The sequence below is a fragment of the Equus przewalskii genome, chromosome 23 (assembly GCF_037783145.1).
Source record: "Equus przewalskii isolate Varuska chromosome 23, EquPr2, whole genome shotgun sequence".
NCBI lineage: Eukaryota > Metazoa > Chordata > Mammalia > Perissodactyla > Equidae > Equus > Equus przewalskii.
Window position 1 is genome coordinate 12331103 of NC_091853.1, and position 14370 is coordinate 12345472.

The following is a 14370-nucleotide window of genomic DNA, read 5'->3' on the forward strand; positions in this document are numbered from 1 at the left end:
TCAATTCTCAAACAGAAGGTTCAAACTGAATGGCAAATTCAAAACCAAACTTCTAGTGACTCAAAGCTGCAGTGATCTCATGCCTCTATTTTATTATATTATGATAAAATCTCAAAGTCACCCCATGGTCTTACAAAATCTCTGGATTTTTAAAAACTCCCTGTGATAAGTAAATTTGGTTCATTGTTATAGAGTCCTCAAAACCCAGAAACATTGGGTAAATGTACTTAAAATCATAATTTAACTAGCATGCCTTTGATACATGCTGACAAGCGTTATGAAAGAATATGTCAAAAGTATTTTAGAGTCAAAGTTAGCTGTCCAAAATTTTCATGTTTATGTAAATGAAAAAGTCAAACAGAAAATTAAAAATACCACCACTGAAAAAGGAAACCAAATTGGAAAAACTTTGAGAAAAGTCAACCTTGTACCTATGTTTTCCTGTTTGTTGACCTACATGATAAAAATTTGAGGAAACTGAAAAAAATGAATATTAAAGCGGAGTATCCTCTCCAAGGTATTTATAAAATTATTTTAAAGAGAAACTCTTTTACTCAAAATTATTAGAGGATATTGATTATTCAAACCTTAGCTTTAACCCTGACCTTCTCTGTTAAATTAGCCTCAGTTTCAACTTTATGGATAAACTAATGATGACTTTCTTTTTCTCCCCAAGACATTATTAGTATTATCTAGATAATTTAAGAAGTATTTTCAAGATACTAGAATCTTCTATAAAAATATAGGGTAGTAATATTAATATTGAAACAAGGAGAAATGCGAGTAAAGAAAATTTAATATTACAAGAAATATATCCTTTCATTTTTTAAATAATACAATTAAAAATGCTAATAAATAATGTGTGTGTCTGGTAGCACTCAATATCTAGATTGACTATTAAATTTTTATTTGTGTGTGTGTAAAACCAGTAGAAGCAGATCTAGAACTTTAGGGTAATATACATACAAATGATCAAAATATTTATGAAAAAATCAGTAACCTGGTATTTCTAGCTCTGAAAGTTAGAGCTCAATGGATAATGGCAGCACTTGGTTTCTTTGAAATATCCCCAGAATGTCAAGTCTTGTTCCCCTCCTATAAAATAAACTAAGACCATTTCACAATTATGTATAAGCAAGCTCATACTAAGACAGCTGCATAATATCTGGCCTTTATGCTTGTATTCCATCATTCTTAGATTTCAGTGATAAATAAGTTTTTTGAGGAATGATCAAGTGAGCTCAAGAATTATCAGAAACATTATGGATAATTAAGGTAGAAGACCCTGAAATAATGTCCTTTGAGGCTTTTGGTTGGGTAGTTTGGGGTTTTCTTTTTTTCTTTTTTCTTTTTTTTTTTCAAGATTTTATTTATTTATTTGTTTATCTTTTCCTTTTTCTCCCCAAAGCCCCCCGGTACATAGTTGTATATTCTTAGTTGTGGGTCCTTCTGGTTGTGGCATGTGGGACGCCACCTCAGCGTGGCTCAATGAGCATGTCTGGCCCCCAGGATTCGAACCGCTGAAACACTGGGCCGCCTGCAGCAGAGCGTGCAAACTTAACCACTCAGCCACGGGGCCAGCCTCGAGTTTGGGGTTTTCTTAAAAACCATATATTTGTTCTTTGCAATTTATAAAATTCTATAAGGTATATGTGGTAGTACTGATGATATGTGTATTCTAGAAGACTGGGCTTGAGTCTAGTTAAAATAGCTATGTACAGTCAGAAATATAGTATGTCACAATATAGTGTGACATACCTGTTCTTAAAAATCACTGTACTATGCAAAATTACACAATAAAAATGACAGGGCTTATGGGGAAAAGGGATTAGGGGCAGTTTACTCAAAAACTTGGTTAATGATGTGTAAAAAAAGATTGGAACTTCATCAAAATGGTAGTACAGTTTTATGTGTTAAGTGGTTGAGAAATAACGTAAATACGACAATAAATGTAGCACTTCACCTTGAAAAAATCCTGAAACTTACTTGTGGTAGTGGGCATCAGAGTATTTGTAAGTTATTGTGAATTGATGGAAGGAGGATTTTTTGAAAATTGAGTAGAACATTGTCACACCAGATGTCGAGGGGTGTGGCTCATAACACACAGTGAAGTGAGGCAGCTGGTAGATGTTTGAAGTTTGTATGCGTTTGAGTATTTTGTGTATTCATACGTGGCTTGGTTCAGCTGGTGCAGTTTTCTTTGTTCACCTAATGTTTCTTACAGATGAAATCATTCACAAACAAAAATTCACGTAATCACAGGTTGTTCCCTAATGTGTCAATTGTGGTGGAGCATTCAAGTTTTCAAAGCAAGCGTTATAACAGAATTGACTTTACTACCAATCTGATTTAATCAAGTTTGTCCATTAGAAAGAAGCAGCTTGCTTTTGTTAGCCAGTTGAATTTCAAAATGTCGGTTAATTTTGAACACATTCCTAAATTTCTTTGGGAAGTTAGTTATTTGAACTCAAAACTAGTATGAATAAAATAAAAATTAGTAGTTCTTAAGTTCTCAAGCTAACGTACTACAGCCAATTTTTATTTTACTCTTATGAACTAGATTTAGATTAGCAGGTAGAACATGTTTTTCTATGAGGAAAAAGTTCTCAGTTCTAAGTCAGTGTGCCAGACCACAATTCCTTCTAACTTGTAAGTGGAAATTTGGATTCCTGATTTGCTCTTTTATCTTCCTCCCCATCCTCATCCTGGCAAGGTAGGGATTCGTTCACTTCTGTGAAAGATGGTTCGAGAGCAGTACTACCCCTCTGGTTGCGCAAATTATGGATTGTCCAATAACTAGGGGTACATGTCATTTGTCATCGTTGATTTGTAATTATTTCGTGAAATTTTCAGCAGATGGCAGTGAAGTGTCTTAAATAAGGGATTTCTTTTCTGATTTACATAAGTCATTTGTATAGGCTCTTGTCAGGATTGCTCTGAAGCCAAAAGACCTGGGGCAGGAGAAACCATGAAGGAAGTCAGTGCTTAACTGTGGACCAGTTCCTTGCTAGGTTTACAAAGCTGTCTCATATGTCTTTAAGTTAAGTTAGTCCAGCAAACTTTTTTTCTTCTTGAACAAACTTAAATAAAATGTGTTCTTTCCTTCAGCCTTGACTGTATGCTTTTGTAACAATGTGGAAGGCTAGGCTAAAATTTTCACATTTGATCCCACGTCATGAGAGGCTCCACAAACATGCATGTGGACAGCTCAGCCTGTACATTCAAGCTCTGTGGGAATTGGTGCCCCAGAGCATGAGAATAGAGTCCTCTAAAATGTGATGCCCAGGCAAGGGGCCCCTCTTGACCAGTCCTAAGGCAATATTGATCTTAGTAATCTACTATTGTGGTTGGAGAATGAGTGGCATATACAATTAGCAATGGTTTTTAGATTCAGCCTGGACTTCTGGGGAGAAAAGTGGTGAGTTGAACGTAAGCATCTAATTATATTTCTTCCAGAAACCCCACTATAACTATAGTAAGGGGATTTTCTTTTAAAGACACAGTCATTTAAGGATAAGGAGGATGAGAAAGAAGAAAATAACCATACCAAAAATAATAATAATAGATTGAAAGCTGGAAAGCAAATGGAGTATGGTAAATGACCTCACTCACTTGAGAAAGCCAAGTCCTAATCTGGCAATGAAGGAAGCCAAGAGCCAACCTGATTTTTACCACAGAATCTTTGAATAGCTGAGGAATTGATAGTACCAGGAATAGGTGGTAGTGGATCCCTAGGTTTCTCCTCTTCTCCATTCCAGTGAGTCATTGCTCTTCCCACCCCCACCTCTACCTTCATATAAGACTGCAGGCTGGGCCGGCCCCGTGGTCAAGTGGTTAAGTTCACACACTCCACTTTGGCAGCCCAGGGTTTCACGGGTTTGGATCCTGGGCACAGATAATGGCACTGCTCATCAGGCCATGCTGAGGTAGCATCCCACATAGCACACCCAGAGGACCTCACAACTAGGATATACAACTATGTGCTGGGTGGCTTTGGGGAGAAGAGGAAGGAAATAAAAAAGACTTCAGGCTAACTCTCTGGAGAAGAAACCCCCAAGGGTCTCTAGATTGGTGCTTGCCAGGCAAAATTGAGAACATAGGGCACTTCAGCAAATACAAGGGAATTGAGTGAACATCTGCACACTGAATGATGAGACTCCTCCACCGTCTTCCCCCACTTCCCTTTACCCTCTCTGCAGGAGATCAGAAGAGTGCCATTTGGGGTATTTAACCAGCCCGAGAGGAAAGACCTAAAGATACTGAAATTCACAAGACCAGCGGTCATCTGAAGAAAAGCCTCTAGCCGGAAAGAGAAAGACCTAAACAAAAAAACAAAAGGAAAAAGAAGCTTGAAGCAAGAGAGGCAGGCAGGGAATAGAAAACCTGAAAGAAAATCATTGCTATCCTCAGGGAGATAAAATATTACACACGAGAGAAGAACTGAATGTTATACAAAGCCAAAGAGCTGCTTTGTATTAAAAAAAAATTGTAACAGAAATAAAACTCAGTAGCAGGTTGGAAGATGAAAATGTGGAAATATCCCAGAAAGTAAAGGAAAGAAAAGATACAATAATTAGAGTACCAGAATAGGAAGTCCAACATCAAAACAAAGAGTTCCAGAAAAAGAAAAACAAGGGGAGGAAATCACTAGCAAAATAATTCAAGAAAATTTCCCACAACTGAAGGATATAAGTTTCCAGATTGAAAGGACTTACTGAGTGCCTATGACAGAGCACATTTTCGGGAAATTTCAGTTTGTCTCTAGTGAGGAAGAGACAGTCTTACAAATTACCAAAGAAAGGAAAAACAGATTACATACTAAGGTCAGAAATTAGAATGGCTTCAGACTTCCTGTCAGCAAAATCAGAAGCTAGAAAACAATAAGGAATGCCCTCAAACTTCTGAAGGAAAATTATTTCTAACTTAGAATTCTATATTTAGCTATAAGCTATTAATCACGCATAAGGACAAAATAAAGGTATTTTCAGATGTGCAAGATTTTTGAAAAAAAATTTCCTCCTACACATCATTTCTCCTGAAGCTAATGGAATATATTCTTCACCAAGAATGAGCAGGATGGGGGATATAGGATAGGAGATCCAACACAGGGGACAGACAAAGAAAACCTTCGGAAGAATGATAGAGAGGGAACCTAGTTAAACACTCTGTACCAGCTGTAGAATGAGGACGACCAGCTCAGATTGGAGCAGTCAGAAGGCTGTAGTGAAGACTTCCCCAAGAAGACAAAATTGGTGTAACTAATGAATTTAAACAACAGGAAGCAAATTTGGGATTGAATTAACAATGAACACATAGAAATCTAAGCAAATGAATAAGCACACACTAACTACAGGAGAAACAAAAAAGTAGTTCAGGACATAGGGAATGCTTATATAGCACCTTCTACATATCAGACACTTTATATATATGAACTTTGTAATCCTTGTAAACCCACAAGGTACTATTTTACAGATAAGGAAACTAAGGCAAAGCAAGGCTATGTAAGTTGCCTAAATAACTAGGCAGCTAGTAAATGGCAAAGATAGGATTTGAACCCAGGCAGTTTGCCTTTAGGATCTAAGCTCTTGACCACTACACTATATTATACATAGGATTTACTGTGTAACTGCACTCTAGATAGCGTACATAGTCATAATATTTTTTTGTCCTTAGCGAAATTACTACGTAACTGTATAGGGAGGGTAAGAGAATAAGAAGTGTGTATGTACCTACTGGGGTAGTAAGGGAGGAGGAAAGAATCAAATTCTTATCTTACATAGTGGAAAGTCAATAGATAATGTCTAAAATGGAAAAATTGAAAAATATCAGTACAGTCATATTATTTAAGATTTGGTGGTAACTATCAAAAGAATTGGCTGAGAGATAAAAGTTGTTTCTGGAGAAGGAAAAGTATTAGGAGAGAAGTACTGGGGACTGCTGTTTGTTTCAAGAAGTCCTGTAAAAGCAGTAGACTCTAAACTGTGTGCATGTATTATTTTATTAACATATAAAAACTTAAAAAATAGGGAAAGATATACAGTTCACAGGAAAGAAAATTAAATGCAGTTTAAACACAAGAAAAAGATGCTGTACCTCATTTATAATGAATAAAATATTAAAACTACAATGAGCTGTCAGTTTTTACCTACGAGATTAGCAAAAATAAAAAACTTTGTTTTGGAAGGTTAGGAGGAAACAAGGATTCTAGTCCATTATTGCCAAATTGCTTCTACAGAGGCAGTCTCTGCATGATGCATTTTGGCAAAAATATCCATCCTTTTGCCCCAGAAACAGCCTACTTCTAAGAATTTGTCCTACAGATCTACTCTTACAGTCATTGTGTCATGCAGACACAACCTAAATATCTATCCATAGGAGATTATTTAAATAAATTATCTTAAATCTATGTAATGGACCTATCAAAAAGAAAGTGACTCCGTGTGTAGTAATTGAAACAATTTCCAAGATACATTGTTAAGCACCTGGGTGGGGTCGGGGAACAGGTACAGAAATGTGTATGTATATTATACTATGATTTCTGTAAAAAATGCTATGTGCATATAAGTGTGTGTGTGTGTGTGTGTGTGTAACTCTAGAATTGTATAGAAGAAGCTTTTAGCAGTGGTTGCTTCTGGGGAGAGAACTGGAGACCTGGTGGATCTCAGTAGGAAGAAGATTAACTTTTCATTGTGTAACCTTTTTTAGTCTTTTAACTTTTAATCAAATGAATGAGTTCATATTCTTAGACAATAATAATGGCAGTGATGCTAATAACTATAATAAGGAGGAAGAAGAGGGAAGAAGAAACCTGCCTGTACTGAAATACATTTCACTTCTTCATGATGTATTTCAAAAACAGGGAAAACAATGAACTAAAATCTTAGAGAATTAACTGGAAGGGTATGTTATCTTGATGCCAACCAATGGGTTTCACATTACAAAACTTGACTTTAAAAATTACCCAAGTTTCTTCTCACTCTCCAGTCCTTAATTTGTAGTAGGATATTACGTTGAGCATTAAAACACCTTAGTTTTTATTTATCTGCAGTGAAGGAAGAGAAATGGAGTCTGACTAAACAAGACTAAAACTTCTTGATGTTTTTATGTTAGGTGATTATAAGCTAATAGATTATAAAAGTAACCTCTGGTGGATTTTTCAGGAATGTTTAAAAGGATATTTTCTTCTCCTTGCCTTTTGTTAAATAAAACTTAGCTGAAATAGTGCTAGGGAACAAGCTTTCTGTGGATCGTAATTGCTGTGCCTATGCTTTAATGCATCGTTTTTGTTTGTATTTCTTCTGACAAATTCAAAACCCAAAGACCATGATAATAAAACATGGAAGAATCCTTCTACATAGGTCTCCTGTAGACCGATAGTAACCCCTTTCTCATATGACAAGGTCTGAGAATGCAGTTTTTCTATCTTAGTAAGGAATGTTTTTGTTATGTTTCTGGTAGTGTTGGATAATTAGAATTCAGAAAAACATTAGTAAGAAAAGTTGTTTTTAAGTAATTTTATTTTGTTTTATTTCACAGTTTTCCAAGTATTATTTGTGATGAGGCTAACAAATAATATTAGGCTAACAAAATAATCCTCTTCCACCTCTTAAAATGGCCCCAGCTTCTCGCTTCAGATTACAGATTTGCCAATGATCTGCACAAAAACTAAAATAAAATATGAAGTACAGGGTTACTGGACAAGTGTTGTATTTCAAACTACCACTTTATGAATTCAGACTACTTTCTAATGTTCTATTGTTTAGCCTCGTGTTAAGATTTTGTCTCCTTTTTCCCCCTAAATACTAAAGATATTACTTTTCAGTATTTCCACAGTATTGGTTTTTTCACTGATGTCCAGCATTTTTAGCGGTTCTCTGTGAAGCAAGGCAAGTTTCTGTGATTATTCAATACTAGTTGTAACATCCTATTAGGTTTGAGGTGGTAGGCATCATAAATAAATACTTTTATGACTAAAAGCTGCTTCCTCCCACTTTATTATTGTAACTATTTAATTCATAATATTTACTCAAATTAGAAGCTAGATAAGTTAAAGCCAAAATAGCACACCTGAGTCATTTCCAGTTACATTCTGATTCACTGATTCAGTTAACATCCTTCTCCTGTAACAGGCACATTCTAGGTTTTTAGTATGTTAACTGGTTCTAGAAATGATTGTAAAAGTGAGGGCATTTTAGGAGTATCTCAGTTCTTCATCAGCTTTTTCTAAAACGTGGTTTATCTGTGCTTACTCCCTGATTATTTTTTTCTGTACCCGAAATATGATGTCATCTGCCACTGAAGTTGCCCCCCCATCAGAGTTGTGATAGTAAGTCCATAACTGCAGTCCTCTTCCCACTCGAACTCTCTTCAGAGTTGAAATGATTGACTCCCCCTTCCCCTTTGAAGCTCCCTTTCTTGACTCGTGTAACTTTTTTCCTCTGTTGGTTGTGCTTCTGCCTCACTGTACCTTCTTTACTATTTCCCACTTTTTAAGAGCAGATATCTAAGGGTCTTATCCTTACCCTTCTTCACTTACTTTGTTCTTTCTCTGTAGATGACTTCACCTACTTTCATTTTTCCAAATATTACCTGTGTGCCAATCCCTTTTAAGTCTATTTCTGGCTTCAGTTTCTCTTCTCAATTCCAGACCTGAATTTCCGATTGGTCATCTGAACATCTCTGTCAGAATCTTCAAAACTGAAGCCATTATCTTTGTGTAATTCACCACCTTCGTTCCCTTCCTCCCCTACACCCTCTTGTTCTCATGTGACTGCTCTTTCTGTTAATATGGCCACACCCTTCTAGTCCTTCTAACTTTACATGACTTGTTTGTTTCTACCTAGGTATCTTAATAACTACCCATCTATCTCTTGTTTGTTTTCTTCCTTCATTAATACTCATTTCACTGCCTGTTTGGCATTTTCTTCTTAAAGCACTAATTGAGTCATATTACTTTCCTTGTTTAAACACCTTTACTGGATCTTCATTATCTATAGGATAAAGCCCAAATTTGCAGTGGCACTAAAAGTCCTCTATATTCAGACCCAGAGTTGGCTCTCTAACTTAATCATCTTTCTTTACTCGCCACAGATATTCTGGGGTCTGGCCTCCCAGGACTGCTTGAGGTTCCCTAGGCGTTCTCATACACATGGGCTTTTGCTCACATTGGGCCATCAACATAGAATGTCTTGCTCTATTCTGCCACTCCACCCCCCTCATATATGATAATCCCATTTGTCCTGAGGCCCAATTAGATATCACCTCTTGGCAATCTTTTCCTTCATTCCACTAATCAGAATTCACCAGCATTTATCTGTGATAAACAGCTTTTTTTGTACCTCTAATACTGGGATATATATCCTTATGTTTTCAACAAGCTGTTGGTATATGCATCTTCTTTACCAGATCAGAACCTTCGATGACAGGACTGTATCTTATTCACATTGGTATCACCACAGCAATTAGCAGGTTGTTTTGTGCATTGTTGCACGTTGAGTGAGTGATTGTTGAGCAAATGACTGATGTGACACACATTAGAGAAACCCTTGCTTGACTTTTTGTTTGTTTATTTTATTATTTTTTTGCTGAGGGAGGTTCACCTTTAGCTAACATCCATTGCCAATCCTCCTTTTTTTGCTTGAGGAAGATTAGCCCTGAGCCAACATCAGTGCCAATCTTCCTCTCTTTTTTTGTATGTGGGACACCTCCACAGCATGGTTGGTGAGTGGAGTAAGTCTGCGTCTGGCATCCAAACCCATGAACCCAGGTCACCAAAGCGGAGCATGCACAGTTTTAACCACTTGGCCACAGGGCCAGGCCCTGCTTGACTTTTTCACCTTAAAGTGAAAAATAATCTTCAGTGTAGGAAATACTCTTTTTTTCCTGCAGGGAAAACCACATCCACTTCAAAGAAATATTTTAGGGATGAAATTAAAGAATTACTAAATATCATTGTGCAGCCACAAGGATTATAAACAGTTATTACAGTCACAGCTATTGGTTCTGATAAGTGCAAAGTTGGTAAGTGTCGTTGTCCAAGTAAATAAGTCACAGTGTCGAATGTGCCTGATTGCAAATGTCAGATCTGAACTCTTAGACTGTGCTGCTGGTTGATGTCATAACCGTAGTTGTGTTAGTGAGCAAAGTATCTGTGCTTATTTTTAAGATTTTCTTAGTATTAAACAGCTTTAGTGAAATATTTTCTTGTTCCTATACAGAATGGTAAGAGAAAATAAATTCTTTTAATGAAAGAAAATGACCTTTTTATCCTTTGTGCTACATTTCAAGTTGCTAGCGTAAATGTATGTGCTATTGTTGGAGTTTAGGTTATTAAGAGGCTAATTAGTATATCAATGTCACATGAGCAGATTTAGCAGTTAATTCACAGATAGAGAAGATTTACTGCTTTAGGAAAGAAAATGCATGCCTGTGACTAGAACTCTCCATCCTCTTTGGAGGGACTGCCTTTAATCAGAGGCAGTGGTGGAGCAGTAGAAATGGCACAAGCCTTGAACTTGCCCTAACCTGGATTCACATTCCATCTCTTCTCATCATTAATCCTGAGCCTCAGCTTCTTTACCGGATGAGATTTTTATTATGATTTGAGAGAACAATGCAAGACCAACAGCATAAACTTTGATTTGAGGCAAACGTCAGTTCTCTCTGACTCATAAAATCATGGATCCAATGAGATAATAGAGTAGGTGTTCTGTTTCTCATTTTGCTTGGACAGGTTTGAATCAACCCAATAAAGAAATCTGAGGTGTAACATGTTAGGAAGCCTCCTGTCTCTATGTCATGACTTTACTGGCTTGTTTCTTCCATTTTTACTTGTGCACTTTGGCAGATTCTTTTCTTCTAAAGTACAGTCATAATTCACCATTCTCTTATGTAATGGAGGTAGAAAAATGGGGGTAGAGTTGTTTATAATGTATCTTAAGATTTATTTTTGAGAGTTGATCTAGGTCCTTGGCTGCCATAGAACCGTTTCCAAAAGGAAAAATATATGATTCCGATAAGTTGAGCAAAATTAGCTAAACACTACTTACTTTAGCTGTGTTCACACACACTCTTACTCTCACATGCTCTTCTCTCTCCTTTTTTGTGATAGTCCAGGATTGGCTAAGCTGTTTACCAAAGCCTTTTTAGTTTGTATTTCAACAGAAGGATTTATAAATGAGGTTGGTGGAAAATTTTGCTGTGTGTGTGTCTAAAACAGACTGGAGCTGCCTCCAGGGATGAAGCATGTTTGTTATGACCCTCTTGGCACCCACCTGCCATCTGATTTCTATAGTGACGATACTTAAGAAAGGAAGCGCCTGAGTTTCTCATAAAGCTCTAATATTCACTGGATTGTTCTGATTACTTTCTTTTCTCTGAAATGTACACCTTGTTTTCTCTCCTGTTGTCTTTAGAAATTTGCACTTTAACTTATTTTCCCATTTTAACTGATATTTAATATAGCACAACAGGAAATTCCCATCTATTTCATTTTTTTTCCTTCTGCTTACAAAATAATTCTTTCTTTTTTTTTTTTAGTTTTTATTTTTTTATGTTTTTTTAAAGATTGGCACCTGGGCTAACAACTGATGCCAATCTTTTTTTTTAAGGATTGGCACCTGGGCTAACAACTGATGCCAATCTTTTTAAATTTTTTTTCTGCTTTATCTCCCCAAACCCCCCCTGTACACAGTTGTATATCTTAGTTGCAGGTCCTTCTAGTTGTGGGATGTGGGATGCTGCTTCAACCTGGCCTGACAAGCGGTGCCATGTCCGCGCCCAGGATCCGAACCCTGGGCCGCTGCAGCGGAGCGCGCATATTTAACCACTTGGCCACGGAGCCAGCCCCTACAAAATAATTCTTATTTTTTCTGTGTTTGGCATCTTCTTTCTAACTCTAGAGAGTAGAGAATAACATAGGAAAAATTCAAGGAGAAAAGAGTGAAAAGAACATGAATTCATAGACTAGGATAAAAGAGACTGAATTAGAAGGAGAACTGGTAATAAAAAAGGATTATTATTTTATCTCAGTTTATTTTTTCCACTTAAAGGCCTTTAGATTTTTTTCCCCTCTCACTTTAATCAGAGTAGTTCCATCAAAGAGTCAAAAACATATTTAAACAAATCATTTGTAATTAATTTTTAAAAGTAGGAATTGTAGAGAAATATTCAAATATATGTATTAGGAACCAGATGAGCTAAGGAGGGAGCTAGTGACATAATACATTGGGTGCGACCGGAAGTAAGATGAGAGAGAAAAATACGTTTAAAAGTAGAATATCATTGGCAGTACACATAACAATTAGATAAAAATAGCCTTAGAATAGCCACTAAAAGCTAGAAAATTCCACGATGGTAGATAAGCCTCCCAAAAAAGAAACTACACACAGAATAGGAGTGAGGAGAAAATTTGGCCTCTTCTAATCATGTTTGACATCAGTGGTATAGCACAGGGTTATAGGTAAAAGATGAGCTTTTATAACTAAATGTGTAACTTTGGTTAGTAAATTAGACATATTTTCAGAAGCTTTCTCAAGGCATAGCAGTGAATTTAACTGATCTGTTGTATTTATGCCTAACTAATACATTCCAGTGTAATAGTTTTCTTAGTTCGAGCTGCTATAACAGAATACCATAGACTGGGTAGCTTTAAACAATGAACATTTATTTCTAACAGTTCTGGAGACTGGGAAGTCAAAGATTTGGTGTCTGTTGAGGGCCCTGTTTTGGGTTGCAGACTGCCGTCTTCTTGTATCCTCTTGTGGCAGAAAGAGGGCACACGAGCTTTCTGGAGTCCCTTTTATGAGGGCACTAATTCCATTCATGAGAGCTAGACCTAATTACCTCCTAAAGGTCCTACCTTCTAATACTGTCACATGAGAGGTTAGGATGTCAACACATGAATTTTGGAGAGACACCAACATTTAGTCCACTGCAGTAGTATGTCTGTTTTAATTGACATAGCAATTTAAAGAAAAATTAATCTTGTGGAATATCATGAGCTCATCTAAAAGGCTAGTTTATGCATTTTCCACATTAGAAATGGAGAACCGTAGGTCAAGCAAAGGTACGTTGTATCCATTCCTATCAAGGAAAAAGAAGAGATTCAAGATTTCATTAGCAGAAACCTATCTCCCTGTTATTCTTTGTTAATAAGTGGGATTGACGAATGGATTTCCAGAAGAAATATTAGACTCTAAAAAGTCATCCTTTAGCATATACTTGTCTTTGAAAATGTATACTGTTTCCATTTTATTGGTAATAATGCCATGCTATTTCAGAATTGGTGTACCAAAAGTTTACGTCTCAAAAAAAATCTAATTAAATTGTATTTTCTTTGCTATAACCCTCTTTTTCTCTTATTTTCTCTATTTTGCCTTCTCTCCTATGGACTTTTGGTTATAGATTTTAAGTGATGCTTCTTCCTTTCTAGGGACAATCAAAAGCATAGGATTATCTCCATGGTTTAAACTAAGATGCCGTCATATAGCTATTGTAAGTCTCTTACTAAAGAACCAGTTTGATATAGTAATATTGTCCAGGTAAATAGAATAATTTCATTCTAACTAACATTTCTCTCTATTTTGAATTTTTAAAATTACTGAACTCTTTTTAAAATTCTAGTATTTGTATATATCTAAGTTTAGTTGCTATCATTGAGGGCATCTTAAATAGCTTTTTTAAAGCACACTATATTCTGGTATCTATTTAAATTAGAAGGAGCATTCTTGAGGCTAGAAAATCTTTTTAAATTAGAAACTAGATATCAAAAAACTATTAAAATGTCTTAGAGACTGTAATCGATAGCAACAGTTTGTTGTTAAATCTGAAAGCATAATTGGCAGGAAGACAACATTGTTGATTCTTATACCTAGAAAAACAGTGTAGAAAATCCAATAGGAATATATGGTACAAAATCCAGTGGGAAGAACAAAATATATACCTGCTGTAGTAGCTTGATGGTGGCCCCCCAGAAAGATAGGTCTATGTCGTAATCTCCAGAATCTGTGAATGTGACTTTATTTGGAAAAAGGGTCTTTGCCAAAGTAATTAAATTAAGGATCTTGAGGTGAGACCATCCTGGATTATCTGGGTGGGTTCTAAATTCAATGACAAGAGTCCTTATAAGAGTCAGAAGAGGGCAAGTCACATGAAGGAGAAGGCCTTGTGAAGCAGAAGCAAAGATTAGAGTTATGTAGACACAAGCCAAGGAATGCCTAGAGCTCCCAAAAGCTGGAAGAGGCAAGGAAGGGTTCCCCACTTAGCCTTTGGAGGAAATGCAGCTCTGTCTATTTTGGACTTCTGGCCTTCCGAAAACTGTATGAGAGAAATTTGTCTTGTTTCTAAGCCACTCAGTTTGTGGTAATTTGT

General features: G+C 36.4%; 1 protein-coding gene and 1 long non-coding RNA gene across 13 annotated transcripts in view; both read left to right on the forward strand.

The window, feature by feature from the left end:
• RASAL2 (RAS protein activator like 2) overlaps positions 1 to 14370 on the forward strand; it is a 366259-nt gene that overhangs the window by 204253 nt on the left and 147636 nt on the right. The window lies entirely within an intron of this gene.
• LOC139078992 (uncharacterized) lies at positions 481 to 4807 on the forward strand. The gene is made up of 2 exons (XR_011532238.1): positions 481 to 3915; positions 4083 to 4807. It is a non-coding gene; the product is annotated as an uncharacterized lncRNA (long non-coding RNA).